Below are 16432 nucleotides of genomic sequence, written 5' to 3' on the forward strand. Positions count from 1 at the left end.
AGTGACTTGAAGGATAGTGCTGCTTTCAACAGAAATGGTTAAGTTTGGAGAAGGGGCAGGTTCAGGTGGGAAAATGATAACCTCCATTTTTAGACATGCTGAATTTGAAATCCAAACGGGACATTTATGTAGAGGTGTTCAGCATGTAGTTAGTGCTATGTATTGTGGGACTTCATCCATTCTTGACCCATCACCAGTCTTCCTTCAAACCACTGCCATACTTATCTTCCATATACATCTAGTCAGCACCTTTTAATGACTCCCTCTTGACTAATGAATAAAGTTCAGTTTCCTTGGCCTGCTATTCAAGGCACTTCACATTCCATTACTATCCTTAGAGCCTCAAACCCCTCTCCCAATAACTTCCACAAAATCTATGTCCCAGCCAAGCTGGACCACTCCCTGTCTCCCCAGACTCACCCTATGCTCTCATGACTGTGCTTTGATTTATACTGTTCTCTAAATCTATAATGTCCTTTCATACCACTGCTAAATTCCTACCTAGCCTTTAAAACCCATCTCAATGCCACTTCCTTCAGGAAGCTTTTCCTGGTTAGCAATTGACCTTCACCCTTCCTTTCACTACGTTATATACTCAGAGAAGAAAAGTGCTATGTTTTATCTAAACTTCTTTATCTTTACCATCCCCTAGTACAGTCTACTACACATAGAAGAACAACTAAGTTGTACAGTGGAGAGCAGGAAGACCTGAGTTTGAATACTGCCTCAGATTTGAGGGCCTCAACTTCCTCATTTTATAAATAAGTATAACAGTATCTGCTTCACAGAGTTGTTGTGAGGAACAAATGAGTTAACATTTGTAAAATGTTTTGCATAATAAAACTCTATCTAAATACTAATTTTATTATAGACATACACACATACATGTCTGTTTAATTGAATTGACTTAAATTAAGATCTCAGTTCTTTGGAAAGAAAGCTTGCTTTTGTCTGAATATAAACATGCCCCAAATAAGTACACCAGTATACAGAAAATCTGGAGTAAATCTGTAGCTGTACTACCTTTCCCCCTAGAAGTATGTAACTGACCCAGAAAAGGGGAGGGGCAGAATCTAATGCTCAGTTGCCCCGTTAAACATAAATAATGTAGGCTTCCTGATTAGGAGTATTCTCAGAAAATTGCCTCTCAGCCACTGAGATAACAATTCCTTGTACTGTTCTCAGGCTCACAGAACTCTCATGGAATGCTATGTCTTGGTGGCTTCTCCTCTCACTTTGTTGTTCTTGGTTGTTTCAGAGAGTCTCACCAGCCCTTCGACTACTGTCTGCGTTGCAGCAATCATGTACAACCTTCTCTGTATGCTCAGAGTTCACTTTGAGATTAGCTCACTGTTCTTAACATAAATGGCTTCCTGAATAGAGGACATGGGAGAGGGAGGAGGAAGGTGGGATTTGGAAGGAGAATAGTTTGCCTCTTTCTTCATGTGACACAACCAGAAATAGGTGATAGGTGCTACATCTCTTTGCAGAGACATAGATCCAAGCTAGAGGTGCCAAAGGCACATAGGAAAATAAATCTGTGTGTCATCACACAGGGAGAAGATAATAGGTTGCATTTTTAAACATGATTGAAGAAGACAATAGAACATCTATTGTGGAACTGACTACATTCACTCTCTCCCCATTAATAATCCATCCTCGAAATCACTGTTATAATTATCTTCCTTATACATGTCATCCATGGCCCAGAGAGACCCCACCCCCTCTTTCCATAAAGGACTCTTTACAGTAAATAGAAGAGAGTTTTATTGTTCCCATTTACACAGAAGGGAACTGAGGCTGAGAAAGGTTAAGTGACTTTTCCTCTACACATAGTAAGTTTTAAAACTATTTTGATTTGATCACAGGTTTCCTTACTTTGAGTCCAGAGCTCTTTCTGTGACAAAACACTGTCTCTGACAGAGGTATTGCCACACCTCAAAGTGACCCCTTACATTCTATTTAATTTGATTCAATTCAACATCCCTCTTCATTAGACCCTGCTTTGAAATATGTTGGGCACTGGACATACAAAAGCAAAATTGAAATAGTCCCCTTTCTCAAGAAATTTACATCCTATTGGAATTTGGGGTGGGAAATACATTTATAGCATAACACTCTAACTCTATGGTGCTGAGGATAGAGAGCTCATCTGAGAGTCAGGAAAATCTGGATTCAAGTCCCATCTCCAACACATACTAGCTGATAAAAAAAAGCATGTTCTTATCTAGGAGTTCCCTATACCAATAAAGGCACATTTCCTATTGCTTGAGGGAAAGCAAAGTGCTAGCAAACAAATAATCAGAGAAGCTTCACATAGGAGGTAACAGCTGAGCTGAACCTTGAATGATCTGGATTGTTGTGAGTAGATTCCATTACAGCATGGAGTAGAAAGAACGTTAATCTTGGATTCAGAAGAAATGGCTTTGAGGTCTGGATCCCCCACTAACTAGCTGAGTCACCTCAGGTCAATCACTTCATGTTTCAGGACATCAGAAATGTAAGGGGGTTAAGCCAGATGATATTTCACATTCTAGAACTGTATGATTCTTGATAGAGAGACAATGTTACTGAGTGAAAAAAGGACAATGTTACTGAGTGAAAAAATACAGGAAGACCTGGATTTCTCTGCCACTGGCTCTTACCCTGGGTTAGTCAATTAACCTTTTAGAGCTTCAGGATACTAGAAGTTACAGATGGGTTGCATAGGTGGAAACCACACCAAAGAAATCTCAAGTGCAATCCCCAAACAAATAGCAACCATAACCAAAACTTGTTAACTGGACAAAGCGAATTTCACTGGGCCTCCTTCATATAGCTGCTATGGTATTAATGCTGTTTTATACTCATTTAAATGTCCGATAAGTACAAAGTATGATTATAATTATGATGGGGACTTCGGAACATACTCAGATCACCTAATGGAGGCACTCTGCTTCTGGAAAAAGACATCCTGTGTTTCCCTGCGACTTAGGTAAGAGTAGCTTCTTTCCATTGTCTATATAACTGGGACAGGCTGAGTTTTTTGTTGTTTTTTTAACTGCCAGATCACACATTCTCTTTTTCTGAGTCCAGAGATGATGAAGGTCACACAGTTCATCCATAATGCTAGTGCCACTAATTGAAGAAGAAGGCCACATTCCCTTTCTCCTCCCTTTTATCCTGTGGTCTCAAGAATCCAGGGGAGAGTGGGTGCAGAGGAAGGTTCTGTTTTGGTTTGTTTCTCTTATCCTTTTTAGTTCCAAGTGCAGATGAAGGCTAGAAGTCTTTTCCCAGAAGCAAGGGATCTCCATGTTAAGTGATCTAGGCATTTTCCAAAGTATCCATTATGTAATCACAAACAAAATTAGCATATAATGAATGCAGTATAGTGAGGTGGAAAGAACATAGAGTTCAGAAAAACTATTTAGGATTGCTAGTTTCCACACTGATTTTTGTGACCTTCATGGAATCTCCACCTCCCAAATTAGGAATTTGGACTAGGTAACCTATACATTTTCTTCCAGCTCTAAATCTATGAAGAGAAAAAAAAATTCGGCTGGATGCTTCAGAGAGGTTAGCAAGTTACTTTGTCTAGTGCCAAAGGCCTGTTCATAAACACAAAGTCAAGTTCAGAAAGATTGGCAATGCCCCTTCAAGATAAGCACAGAGTACCCACAGTGGACACTGGCAGCTTCTTGTTATTAAAGGCCTTTTCTCCAGTTGATGCCCTGGGGATTTACTTCTAGCATTTATACTAGTGGCAGTTAACAAATCCCACAAGCATTGATTACAAAATAATCTCTAAAAATTGGCATGCACCCCAATAATACCTTGAGGAGGCCAGAATTTGTCCACTACATCCTGGCTTCCTGCTGCCAGCAGCTCATGCTCAGAACAGTCTGCCCTGGAATCAATAAATAGCAGAGGCCAGCCAAAATTCTGGCAAGACATGGGAGCCCAGGAATAAAAGCACCCTTCCCTAGAAGAGGGAGGGAAAAGGATCTGGTAGCAGAGCTCAAGCTAGGGAACAAAGGTACTTCATAAACTGTGTCAATCTTGAGCAGTTTCAACCAAGTGTAGGAGGAAAAGGAGAAAAGAGAGGAGGATATTTTTAATCTGCTGTAGATTTTTTAAAATTGCAAATGGTTTAAAGGTGTAAGACAGATGTGAGGAGAGAGTTTTATTCCCCACAGGAGCAATTTGGAAAATAAAAATTTGGAATTAGAGTAGAAAGTGACTATTACATGACCTATTTATTACATGAATTCAGATATGCCATGATCCAAACCATCTCCCCCATAGCATGGCAACTACATATAATCAAAGTCTGGTATATGAAAATTAACAAGTATGTATTAAGTACTACTTATAAGTGGCAGTATGCTAGGAATACAAAATCAAAAATGAAACATTTCCGGCCTTCAAGAGGGGAGAGAGAGCAGAAACTCACAACAGATCTAGATATAAAGAGAAAATTATAGATTATACATATTTATAAATAACATATACATATGTATACCTATGTGTATAGGTATGTACATATGCCTATACACATAGGTATACATATGTGTGTGTATGAGATAAAACATGATCATGTTAAGGCATTAACAACTAAGGATGAGGCAGCCAGGTGGCCCAGTGGATAGAGCACTGGACCTGGAATCAAGAAGACCTGAGTTCAAATCCAGCCTCATACATTTACTAGCTGTGTGACCCTGGGCAAGTCACTCAACCTCTGTTTGCCTTAATCCATTGGAGAAGAAAATGGCAAGCAATTCCAGTATCTTTGCCAATCATCTATCCAGTATCCATGGATAGCACTTATATTCTGGGGTCCACAGGATCATGAAGAGTGATCAACAGCAATCAGGGAGAAGGCATTTGACCTTTCTCAGCCTGAATAAATAGAAGGGGTCAGACAAGACAAGGATTCTTGACTAGGATTCATGAACTTTAAAAAACAATGATAACAATATTGAGTATTGGTTTCCTTTGTAAATATATACTTTCTTTTATGCATTTAAAAACATTCTAAGAAGCAGTCTGTAGGCTTCACCAGACTGCCAAAAGAGTCTAGGACACAAAAAAGGTTAGGAATCTCTGGACTAGAAGATTTCTAAGGGTCTTTCCAGATCTAATCTATGAATTTATGTCTCAGACAACAAGAACTAACAAATAAGTTTAGTTACCCAGGGCTACAGTCCTTGCGTACAGCTAGATTTTGTACAAAGTGGAAAGTTGAGTATATGTCAATAGTCCTCAATGAGATAAGGCCACAGGTAGAAAACTGCATTTGTATTGAATTGTGAAGGAAACTAAGAATTCTTAGAAGTGAAGATGAAAAGGGAGTGCATTACATACATGGCAAGAGATGGCACTATATATATACATATATGTATGTATGTGTGTATATATACATATGTGTGTGTATATGTGTGTATACATACGTATACACACACAGAATAGCTTGTCTGGACATTAGATGTCTGCTTTGAAATATGCTAGGCAATGAGAATTCAAAAGAAAAAATCAAAATACTCCCATTTCTCAAGAAATTAACATCCTAGGGGTTTGGGGTGAGAAATACAACATTCCCCCTCTCATACTTTAGTAGTTTGGTGTTGAGGCTAGAGAGCTTTCTCAGGCAGGATGACCCAGGTTCAAGGCCCATCTCAGACACATACTAGTTTGTTCATACTAAAGAATAATGTGTAATAAGGGTAGAGAGCCCAGATCAGGAGAAAGTTGTGAAGGGCTTTAAGTATCCAACAGAGGAGTCATGTGTGTAGCACAGGTGTTAGGTCCACCTCCATGTAGTAGCATGACAAGAGTTTCTGAGATACCTCTTCTTCCTTTATGCTTGCATAACCATTGTGCTTCATTCAAATCTTTTGTCTTGGCTCTCCTATTTCCTTATGCCTTTGCTTTTCTCTCCAGTTCTCAATAATACAGTCCTTTACCAAGGAACTCTGACAGTTAAATGACCTGTATCAACAATTTGGACTTAGCACTTTGGAACTCAATCATTTTCATTTCCACAACTATGTTTAAATATTTTGCAATATGTAAACTGTCAACTTTGTTTCTATTTATGTTTCCCCCAACCAAAGCAGAATTTCTCATTTGCAATAAAGAGATAGCATTTCCCAGTCTCAAGTTTCCTTCTTTGCATTGGGTCACTGCTTAATTGATTACTAAATATTGTTTTGTGATCTGTTTGTTTGTTTTTAGCAGACTGAGTATCTCTATCTCATCCACACTGGAAGTGCTCATGGCCTGATCAGTTAACTTTGCTTTTCCAACCTGGACCCCCTAACCTCTCCTTAGCAACCTGGTGCTCCCCCACCCACCCACCCAAGCAGAGGCTCACTACACTATTGCCAAAAGTAGTGAGGATACCTGATTAGCTTAGCCCTCTTAGCCAACTCAGAACTCCTGAGCTCAAGCAGTCCGCTAGCCTCACCCTCCCCAGTAGTGGAGAATACCACCACACCTGTTTTGTATGAGCTATTATGTTGTTTCTGATGAATAGAACTTCCTTGAAAGGTTAATAGAAACAGCAAAGTCAGTCAAGCTCAGAAACCAGGAGACACAGGTAACATTGTCCTATCTCTTAGTACATGCTGTTCCAGTACACTTGGTCTTTATGTATTTTGTTCCTGGTTATTCTCAAATTGCCTTTACACAGTCAAAACTCCTAACTTTAAAAAATTCTTATTCTTTCATGCTGCCTCTGCTATCTTACTGTTTCTGAAAAGAAAGAAGTTCTGTTTATCTCCTGAATGACTAAAAGACTGTTTTTATGGGTTTACATATGCAGAGTGGTGGTTGGGTTTGGGGGTTTTTTGTGGTTGTTGATCAAGCTAAGCAGAACATTTTAACTCTAAATGAGCCAGAGAAGGAAATGGCAAACCACTCCAGTACCTTCACCAAGAAAACCCCCAAATGGGGTCTCTAAGTATCAAACAAGACTGAAACAACTGAAGAACAGCCACATGACACCTGAGTTCAAAACCTGCCCTTGACACCAACTAGCTTTGTGATACTGGGCAAGTCATTTAACCTCTCAGCCTCAATTTCCTCATCTGTAAAATGAGGATATAATAGATCCTATCTCATAGGTTATACTGGATTACAGGCTATGAGAATCCAATGGAATAACATACATAAAGTGCTTTGCAAATCTTCAAGAGCTACATAAATGCTAGCTACTATACTAGTACTAATCTGGCTTTGCTTTAAGGTATTATAAATCCTGCGATTTAAATTGTGACCTGCATTCAAATGTATTCACTCTCTCTCCCCACTCCTCTCTCCCTTCTAGCTTTTGATAATAATTCTGTGAAGCTCAGGAAAGTTTCTCATCATTGAAATCTCTTTCTGTTATTCCTTTGGGATGACAGATAGGGGAAGTGGTCTCTTCCAGTTTTTTCTCTTCTCTGTCAAATTGACCTTCTGCACCATTGTCTCGGTCTCTTTCCTTCTATCAATCTAGGTAGTTTAGTGGATAGAGCATGGAACTTGGAGTTAGGAAGAATTGAATTCCAAAATTGCCTCAGATACTGACTAGCAAACTTCTCTGAACCTCATTTTTCCTCATTTGTAAAATAGGGATAATAAAATACTATATAAATACTATTCTTATTATTTTTCCTTTTTTAGTTCCCTTGGCCTTTGAGTTGAATTTAATAAAAGAATAAAATTTCCAAGCAACATGGTATAGTGCGTGGAGAACCTCAAATCCAAGAATACTTGATTGCAGATCTAATTGTTGATCAATACTGACTTTGTGACCCTCGACAAGTCATTTATTCTCTAAGTGCTCTAAGAAACCAACTAAGACTATAATTTGCAGAGAAGGTGCCAGTGTTCTATTGGTTGATAGTATTCCATGTCAATGAACTCGCAGGTTCAATCGCTTTCCCTACAAGATGATTTTGTTTTTTTAAGCAAACAGATACTTTACGGATTTGGCTACTTACTTACAGCTAGAATTTGTATAACAGTTTAAGATTTGCAAAGCACTTTAAAAATATTATTTTATTTTATCATCATGATGACCCTGAGAGGTAGGTGTTATTGTTATTCTATTTTATAGATAAGATAGATAAAGATTAAGTAAATTGCATAAAACTAAATGTAGGCAGAGAAAAGGGGGAGACTTGAATTAACAAACTATCAGACCAACAGAGATCAGAAACAGTGTCCAATTTCCCTAACTTTCCAATTACAAAGTCACAGTTTCCCACCCATTGGCTTCCCTTGTATTCAATGGGCTGCTAAGACCATCATCTTCACTCAGAAAATTTGCTCTACTGCTCCTACCACTTCTGATAGAATAAATAAAAATGCTGCTGGGCAGTAGTGATGGGAGAACAGTACAGATGGTGTCAGAAAGGGTGGAGAGAATGTTAGGAATACTGGAAAATGGTAATGAAAGTGTAGGTATCAGATTAACAGCCATTTTGTATTATCCAAACCAAAGATTTTGCTCAAATTTACCAAGACTGATTGTGGTGCCAAATTCAGATAGAAATGGGGGCCACTAAACTACGTATGAGGATCCCTGATTAGCTGCATATTGACTTAGAAACCATACAAGTATATAGATAGATATACATTGATATAAACAACAATTCTGATTCTAGTCACTGTTCTTTACTATACCATGCTCTTATTTTACTATCAGACACCTCCCTCTTCATGGGAAGCATTATGTTGCAGTGGTACAATGCTGGCTTTTACTTCAGGAGATCAGGATATGAATCCTGTCTCAACTATTTCTCACGTGTGATTTGGGGCAAATCCCTTCACTTTTCTGAACCTCAGTTTCTCCATTTGTAAAATGAAAGAATGAACTAGAGGATCTCTAAGGTTCCTTCCAGGTCTAATCTGTGAAAGTATATCTTAGCCAGAAAGGATCAGTAAGTGGGCTTTGCCACCCAGGGCTATAGTACTTGAACACAGCAGGATTTTGTCTAAGATGGGAAGATGAGTAGCTGTCAACGGTACTTAATGGATGAGACAGAACCATTTTCCAAGGAAGCAATACAGAGCACTGATTAACTTTTGGGGAAAGACTACAAGGATCACCTTAACCAGGAAGGTAACAGATAAGGAGTGTTGGGTCAGTAAAACAAATATACCCAGGACTAAGCAAAATTGTAAACAGTCAAAAAGAGCCAAGAAATGTAGAGGTGAGAGGAGGTGAAGGTGTATGCCAATCAAGTGGGGTGACAAATTGAAAACAGACCAAAGATTTTGAAACACTGAGCACCTGCCCCTGGATGTGTGCCTTTTGGAAGCTAGTTTTCTTAAAAGGAAAGTATTGTCAAATGTGGTGCCATGAACATATCTGATCAATTCTATGTTGCCAACAAAATGAGACAGAGTAGCAGTAACAGTTCCAGTTTTATTCAGGCATAAGAGTACAAAACTGGGGAGGGACCTTCAAGATTATGTGCTCTAAATTCCTAATTTTACAGATGATTAATTCTCTCTAAAAATATAATTTACTGGTCACCTAGCTAAATGAGTGGCAGAACTGGATCTAGAACTCACAATTCAACTCGATGACTTTTCCCCCATTACTCTACATTGCTACAATGCATTGCCACTTTTTAACACAATCATTGTAGGTCTACATCATTAGAGTGGCAGATGTATTCAGTGCACATAGATAGTAAAGGAGTCCACTAAATGGTGCAACAGATAGATCCTCAGCTTAGAATCAGAAACCCTCAGTTCCAATCCAGCCTCAGACATTTACTTAGTTGTGTAACTGTGGATGAGTTACTTAACTTTGTTTTCCTTAGCTGTAAAATGGGGATCATAATAGAATCTACTCCTTAGGGTTGTTATGCAGATCAAATGAGATAATATTTTTAAATCATTTAGCACAGTGACTGGCACATAGTAAAGGCTTAAAATGTCGCTTAATAAATGCTTGTTCCCTCCTCTAGTGACCGAGCAAGAATTTGAAACTAGATTTTCTGACTCCAAGTGATTGCTATCTCAGCCTTACAGAGAGCAAAAATTAAGTCTAGAAGATATTAACAAGCTGGCATTGGTGAAGCAATACTTCAATCCAATTTATGCCTGAGGCTTTCAAGCATGGCTCACCAAGGGCTGATAGAGCACATTTGAATAAATATGTTGGTACCATTTTGAAGTGTTACCATTCCTGGAATAACAAATGAATAACAATAAAATCAAGGCAATGGACATTTTAACAAAACAAAATTACAACCCTCCCTGACAAAATCAATTCCTCACTCATGTAATCAGTATATGTATTCTACCAGAAAGATTTAGAGGAGTATTTACCATATACACACACTCTAACAGATGGTTTTATCTTGTTTCTGTTGTACATCAAGTAGTCAAAGATTTCTTTGAATGAGAACCACAATGCACCTGCAAGATTGAGAATATTCAATTTATATTAATTTTGCTACTAAAAAAATTAGAAGTAGCTAGGTGGTACACTGGATTGAAGGCTGGGTTTGGGGGTCAGGAAGGCCTCAGTTTAAATCTTACTTCAGTTACTTACTAGCTCTGTGACCCTGAACAAGTCACATACCCTCTGTCTGCCTCTGTTTCCTCAGCTGTAAAATGGGAATCATAATAGCACTTACCTCCTATGGTTTTTGCAAGGATCAAACAAGATAATATTTGTAAAATGCTTATTATAGTGCCTGACACAAAGTAATGTGTCAGGCACTTCTGCCTTCCTTCCTTCCTTCATCATTGGAGATTGGCTGAAGAATTGTCATCTGTGGATGCAATGGGATATTCCTTCACCATAAAAAACTAAATATGAAGAACTTAGGGGAATTTAAGAAGATTTGTAAGAACTGATACACAGATATTAAAAAAAAAAGTAGGTAGAACTCAGGAGAACAATTTATATGACATAATTATATAATGGGGGAAAAAACCTTGAAAAACATCAGAATCCTGTTCAATTCAGTAGCCAATCATCACCTGAGAAGAGTGACAGTGAGAGATTATCAGAAGTATTCAGTACCATAGCAGTGTTGACCTTATAGGTACAGAGTGAAGCACGAGAAACATAAAACTGGACTTAGTGTCAGGAAGACCATGATTTGAAACTTGCTTCACAATACTTACTAGTTGGTTGTCCCTAAGCAAGTTACCTAACTTACCTTGGCTTCCTCATCTGTAAAGTGAAGGAATTAGACTTGGTGGCTTCTAAGATTCCTTCTACCTCTAAATCTATAATCCTACATGGCGTTAGGCATAGCATAGTGCTGAACCATATATCTTTGTTACAAAAGTAGTGCCTTATTGGAGGAAGTCATTGGAAAACAGTAGTCATCCATGTATATGTATCTATATGTATATGTATAAAAGGGAGCCAATAAAACACTTATTTTTAAAATAAAGTTTTTTACTGATGTTAAAGTGGATGTCTGGATTATATTGTACATAAACTAAAAGATGACACATTTGAATCCTACTTCACAAAAACAAAACAAAATGCACACATAGGATTCAATCAAAAAATATAACTTTCTGCGTGAGATTTTTACCCAGCTGTCATTTTATGCATGCTGGCTCATTGATGACAGTACGTTGCCTACTGTGTCTGACTCACTTCCAGTTGGACAAGAGCTTTGCATTCTTCATCGTTGTTTTGTCAGTCTTTGTTGACGATAATGTTGAATCTAATTTGAGATTAGGAGAGTGGGCTATAGAACAGGTGGTACTAAATGATAAGCCTTGGCTTTAACATTTATTTTTTAATTAAAAATTTAAGTCGACTTATACATGAGGTCAACAGATACACCATAACAGATGGTAGCTATTTCTCTAAAGAATATGCCACCATATTTGCAGCCTGTAACCAACCATGCTCTCCAACTGTGTATAAAATCTTGCAGAATTTCATAACAAGTGAAGTAGACCAGGAAGGAATCCATAACAGTCATTTAACTAACCCTTTAGCTGAACTATAAACAGTGTATGACAAGGGCCTATTACATCTCTCTAATATGAGCATATTGTTGTATGCCCCTTATTAGAATCTGATTTTGTCATTAAGATAACCAGAGTTACTGAAATTCTGTTTCAAGGGGGCATTCTATTTCAAGGATATAGGGCCATCCTGGCTATATTTCTTAAGGCTCAAATACTCAATATTCAAAAAGATCTCATTGGTGTAGGTATTTCTTCCAATAATAAAGGTCATATCCCCTCCATGTCTTCTCATTCTGTTTGACTCTCATCTATGTCTTGACATAAATTAACCATGTGAGGTTCAATCAAAATGCTGAAGCCCTTTTATTAGGTAGCACCCCAACATACACAAGGGAGTCTGCTATCACAGGTTCTTAGATCTGCATTCATAAAAGGAAAGGTAACTTTTGAGGGGTTAACAATCACTTTAATCAAGCACATGAATCATTCCTTTAAGCAAGCACATATATCATTCACCTAATTCAGGGGAGTTAGTACCCTGAACTTCAAAGAAAATACAGAGAAATCAAAGATCAACAGATATGGCTTTCTCTGTCTGAATTCAACAGACAGGTCCTACAGTCTGACCATAGTTACTAGAGAGGAAAGCACAAACATCTGGGTTTTCAAAGCCACAGTTCTCCTTAGCAGCTTCGCAGAGTCCTCTTCTGGACAAACATTTTCAGTCAGTAAGTCCTCAAAGTAAAATCTCAACTCAGTATTTATAACTTTTTTAAAGCCAGAGGGCAGCCCAACCCTTGAGAACCAGTGCCTCATTAACAAAAGGCTTGGACCTTCCCACAAATCTTCCCTAATGAAATTCCCCTTAATGGGCAGGCCCATTAATGGATGGGGAAGATCTTTAACCACATTAAAATAATTAACAATACAAAAATATATATATATATACTGTTTCTGGTTAAAGAAGCTCTTGTTTCTGTACTTTACTCCTAGTAAAGACTCTTGATTGATAAAGGCAAGATTCAATCAGAAGTACTTGATTATACTAAAACAAAAACAGCAAAAGATCCTACTTTGATTGCCCTTACACCCTTCTGCACATTCTGTTGACATTACAAAGGTTCTAATGAAACATACAAATAATGAATATCTCTAGCTCTTGCCACATGACAAGTAAGGACTAGGGGGTAAGCCAGTCCTTTGCCACCCAGGAGTCATGAGAACTTCTGGTATGTGTACGACATTAGAAAATTCCTGTAGTTGAGTTTTGCCTGAGACAGTAGTTGTCTTTTCCCTTTTATTTCCTTTCCTGAGTAGGTGTCTATGAATCTATCTTGTGATGGACATGTCCAGGCTTAGTGATGACTTTGTAGATTTGAGAAGTCCTAAGGTTCATCAGGTTCAAATGCCTGATGGTAAGGAGAAGTGGCTATGTACCCTGGGAAAGTTAATTCCCTGTGCCTCCATTTCCTTACCTATAAAATGAGCAAAATAATAGTACCCACCTCCCAGGGATGTTGTGAGAATGAAATATTTATAAAGTGCTCTGCAAACCTTGAAGTGCTATATAAAAGTTAGTTTTTCTTTATTTTGACCAGAAAGGACAGCCATCAGTGAGAGAATGACCAAGAATTGTTTGGACAGTGAAGAGTTGAGTTGAACCCCACAAACTGCTTTATGTTATGATGCAATTTAAGTCTCAGCCTCTTGATATATTGTAATGGTACTTACAGGTTATTACTGTACTCTCTTTTAAGTCCAGTCGTTTCCCATTATGAATCTTTTGTCTTTTAGCATTCCTTTTATGTATAGGAAAGAAATACCTATAAAACACCTGATTCATATTCAGGTCCTAGCAATGAGTTAAAACTCAAGTTTCAAGTAACTTGTCTACTCTTGATCAGATTCAGAAAATTCCAGGCAATTTTGTTTTGTTTTGCTTTGTTCTAATCAATTTTTGATAACTATATTCTATCCTTGATCAAGAATCTATCATTGCTATAATTTAAACTGTGGCACCGAAATCCACATCCCATATTCAACAGCACCTTCTTAGACAGTTATTCCCTTGCCTTTCTCTGCTGAACTCTTCAGGCTCCAAAGAATAGTAAATGGTACCAACACTCATTTTCCTAATGGCTTCAGTCTTTTGTCCAGAATTTTATAATCCTTAGCAATGTTTTCTAGCTTCCTTCTGGCAGTATTTGTCTTCTTATGAATCACCAGTAGTAGGTAGTAGTTGTCAAGTTTGACAGTACTCTAGAGTGTTTTCTTTATGCCTTGGATACATGCCCTAGGAAGTCAGCAGACTTTTCTATTATTTATTTCAGGTCAGCCAATAGCTGTTTAGGTATCCCTCTACAGGGAGTTACCAGTCACCGTTACTCTTGCCTTCTAACTATTTCTAGATAACTTGATGTCATCTGTGGACCCCCAACATTGAGCGTAGGATGTTGCGTCCTTAAATATCCATCTCCCCCATTTATAGAAAAAGCCTCATGTCTATTACTTAGCTCCAAAAGTCCAGTGATCCTTCTTTCTTCCTTCTGTCACATTCTTCCACCCTCCAAAGTCTTTACACTCATTATTTATGTGCCTTTATGGATTATAACTCATCAAAGAGTTTGACTATGTTGTTGGTTGTTTTTTTTCATCTTTGTACCTATGGTGGTGGGTAGCTGGATGGTACAGTGTCTCTAGTCTGGCCTCAGACACTTCCTAACTGTGTGACCTGGGGAAAGTCACTTAATCCTGTTTGTTCTTCTTCTGTAAAATGAGTTGGAGAAGGAAATGGCAAACCACTCCAGAATCTTTGCAAAGAAAATCCCAAATGAGGTCACAAAGAGTTGGTCACAACTGTACGATGACAAACCCATGGTGGTATTTTTCTTTCATAGTTTTTCTATTCTCTTTTTTGGAGGGTAGGGAGGGGGAAGCAGAAATCAGACCTTTGGTTTCATGGATGTGGCAAACTCTCAGTATTGAAATTCCCTCACCTATGCAGAGTGAAATTGCTTCTACAGTTCATAATTTTAGAGAGGTTGTCTGCATCACTGTGAGATTAAGTGATTTTCCCTCAGTCAAATAACGGGTATCAGTAAAAAAATTAAAGAAAAGTCTTCCTGATTCCGAGGCCAGACCTCTATCTAATATGCCATCTTGCTCTTCTATATGTAGTAGATCCTGAATAAATGAATGGGGGGAAAACAAATATTTGAAATGAAAAAGCAATTACTATATGTAATAGTGACTCCCTCAGCCCTCTGGTCTGAAGGCCAAGTGTATTACATTTCACCCCTCCCCCACCATTGTCTGGTACTCTTAAAGAGAGCCTGAGGACATCAAGGCTCTCTGCCACTGGCTTCAACCCCTAAAATGGTATTCCCCCAATTATAAGGGGTCCCTTACATCTCAGTTTCATTTAACAGTTAGCATTTACAAAGGAATATTAATTTCAAAGGAATAGCAAGATTAAACTAATATCCTCCCAATAACTAGGGACATAATCCCCTCCCTGACCTCACCACTACTTCAAAGAGAAGGGCATTAGTTCACAGTTTACTCCATTCCTATATAACCCAGACTCAAGTCCTAAGTCCAAAGCTGTCCTTGTGCTCCACTCTTGTGCTCCTGGCTTTTCAGGACTTCCCTCTGGGTTGACTGACAGATCCGCTGCCTATCTGCTTTGGAAATCTTGTCTCCACAATCTATAGTTCAAAGCTCCCAGGTCTACTAGGAATTGCACTACCTCTGCATTGAACTGAAAGGACAAATGAAATAGAAGAAACTAAAACGAAACCCAAGCTGTGTCTCAGGGTCAGAAAGAAAACTGGGGTGGAGGGGAGGGTACCAGTTCACATTGCCTGTGCAGTGGCTGAATAAGACCCTCACTATCTCTAGACACTGCATAGGGTGGAAAGGGGAGAATGTTTCAGTATGGAAATTTTCAAGATACTGCCTGTTCCAGCTTTGCAGCCAATGAAATGAAGCTACTCCCACCAATGTGATAGAGGAATGCAGAATATCTTCTCCCAGAAGCAAAGTGCCTTCATCTTACGTGATCTGGGCATACACAAATCAAAGTCCAGGTTTTATATGTGCCAAACACAGTACTGAGTGCTGGGGGCACAAGTACAAAATTAAGGATAGTCCTGTCCTCAAGAAATTTACATTTTAATGGAGGAGGGGGAAATATAAACATAAGGAAACTGGTGGCCAAGAAACTTACAGTAGTCCAGAAAGTTACAGTGATGAACAGTGGAGACATAAGGCAGTAAATTGGCGCACGCCTTCCAGAAACAATGGCAAAGTTGATTTGACCCTAATTCCGAATGGGAATGGGAGGGAAGGAAAAGCAGGAGACATGGGGGAGAAGACTACATAGAAGTGAAATAAAACATTTCTGGGACTGTCTGAAAAAGTGATTCTGGTGAAGTACTCACCAATCAGAAGAGTAGGGACCCAAGGCAGAAGTTCTGAAAATAAAATACAACTTTCAGGGTATGAA

At 38.5% G+C, this 16432-nt stretch overlaps 1 long non-coding RNA gene across 1 annotated transcript in view; it reads right to left on the reverse strand.

Moving 5' to 3' along the window:
* Positions 1-15944, reverse strand: part of LOC140526368 (uncharacterized) — a 31230-nt gene extending 15286 nt beyond the window's left edge. The window contains exon 1 of the long non-coding RNA XR_011974342.1: positions 10309-15944. This is a non-coding gene — a long non-coding RNA (uncharacterized lncRNA). The remainder of the gene's footprint in view (positions 1-10308) is intronic.
* Between the last annotated feature and the right edge of the window lie 488 nt (positions 15945-16432).

Source organism: Notamacropus eugenii, chromosome 2 (genome assembly GCF_028372415.1).
Source record: "Notamacropus eugenii isolate mMacEug1 chromosome 2, mMacEug1.pri_v2, whole genome shotgun sequence".
In the NCBI taxonomy this organism is placed as follows: Eukaryota; Metazoa; Chordata; class Mammalia; order Diprotodontia; family Macropodidae; genus Notamacropus; species Notamacropus eugenii.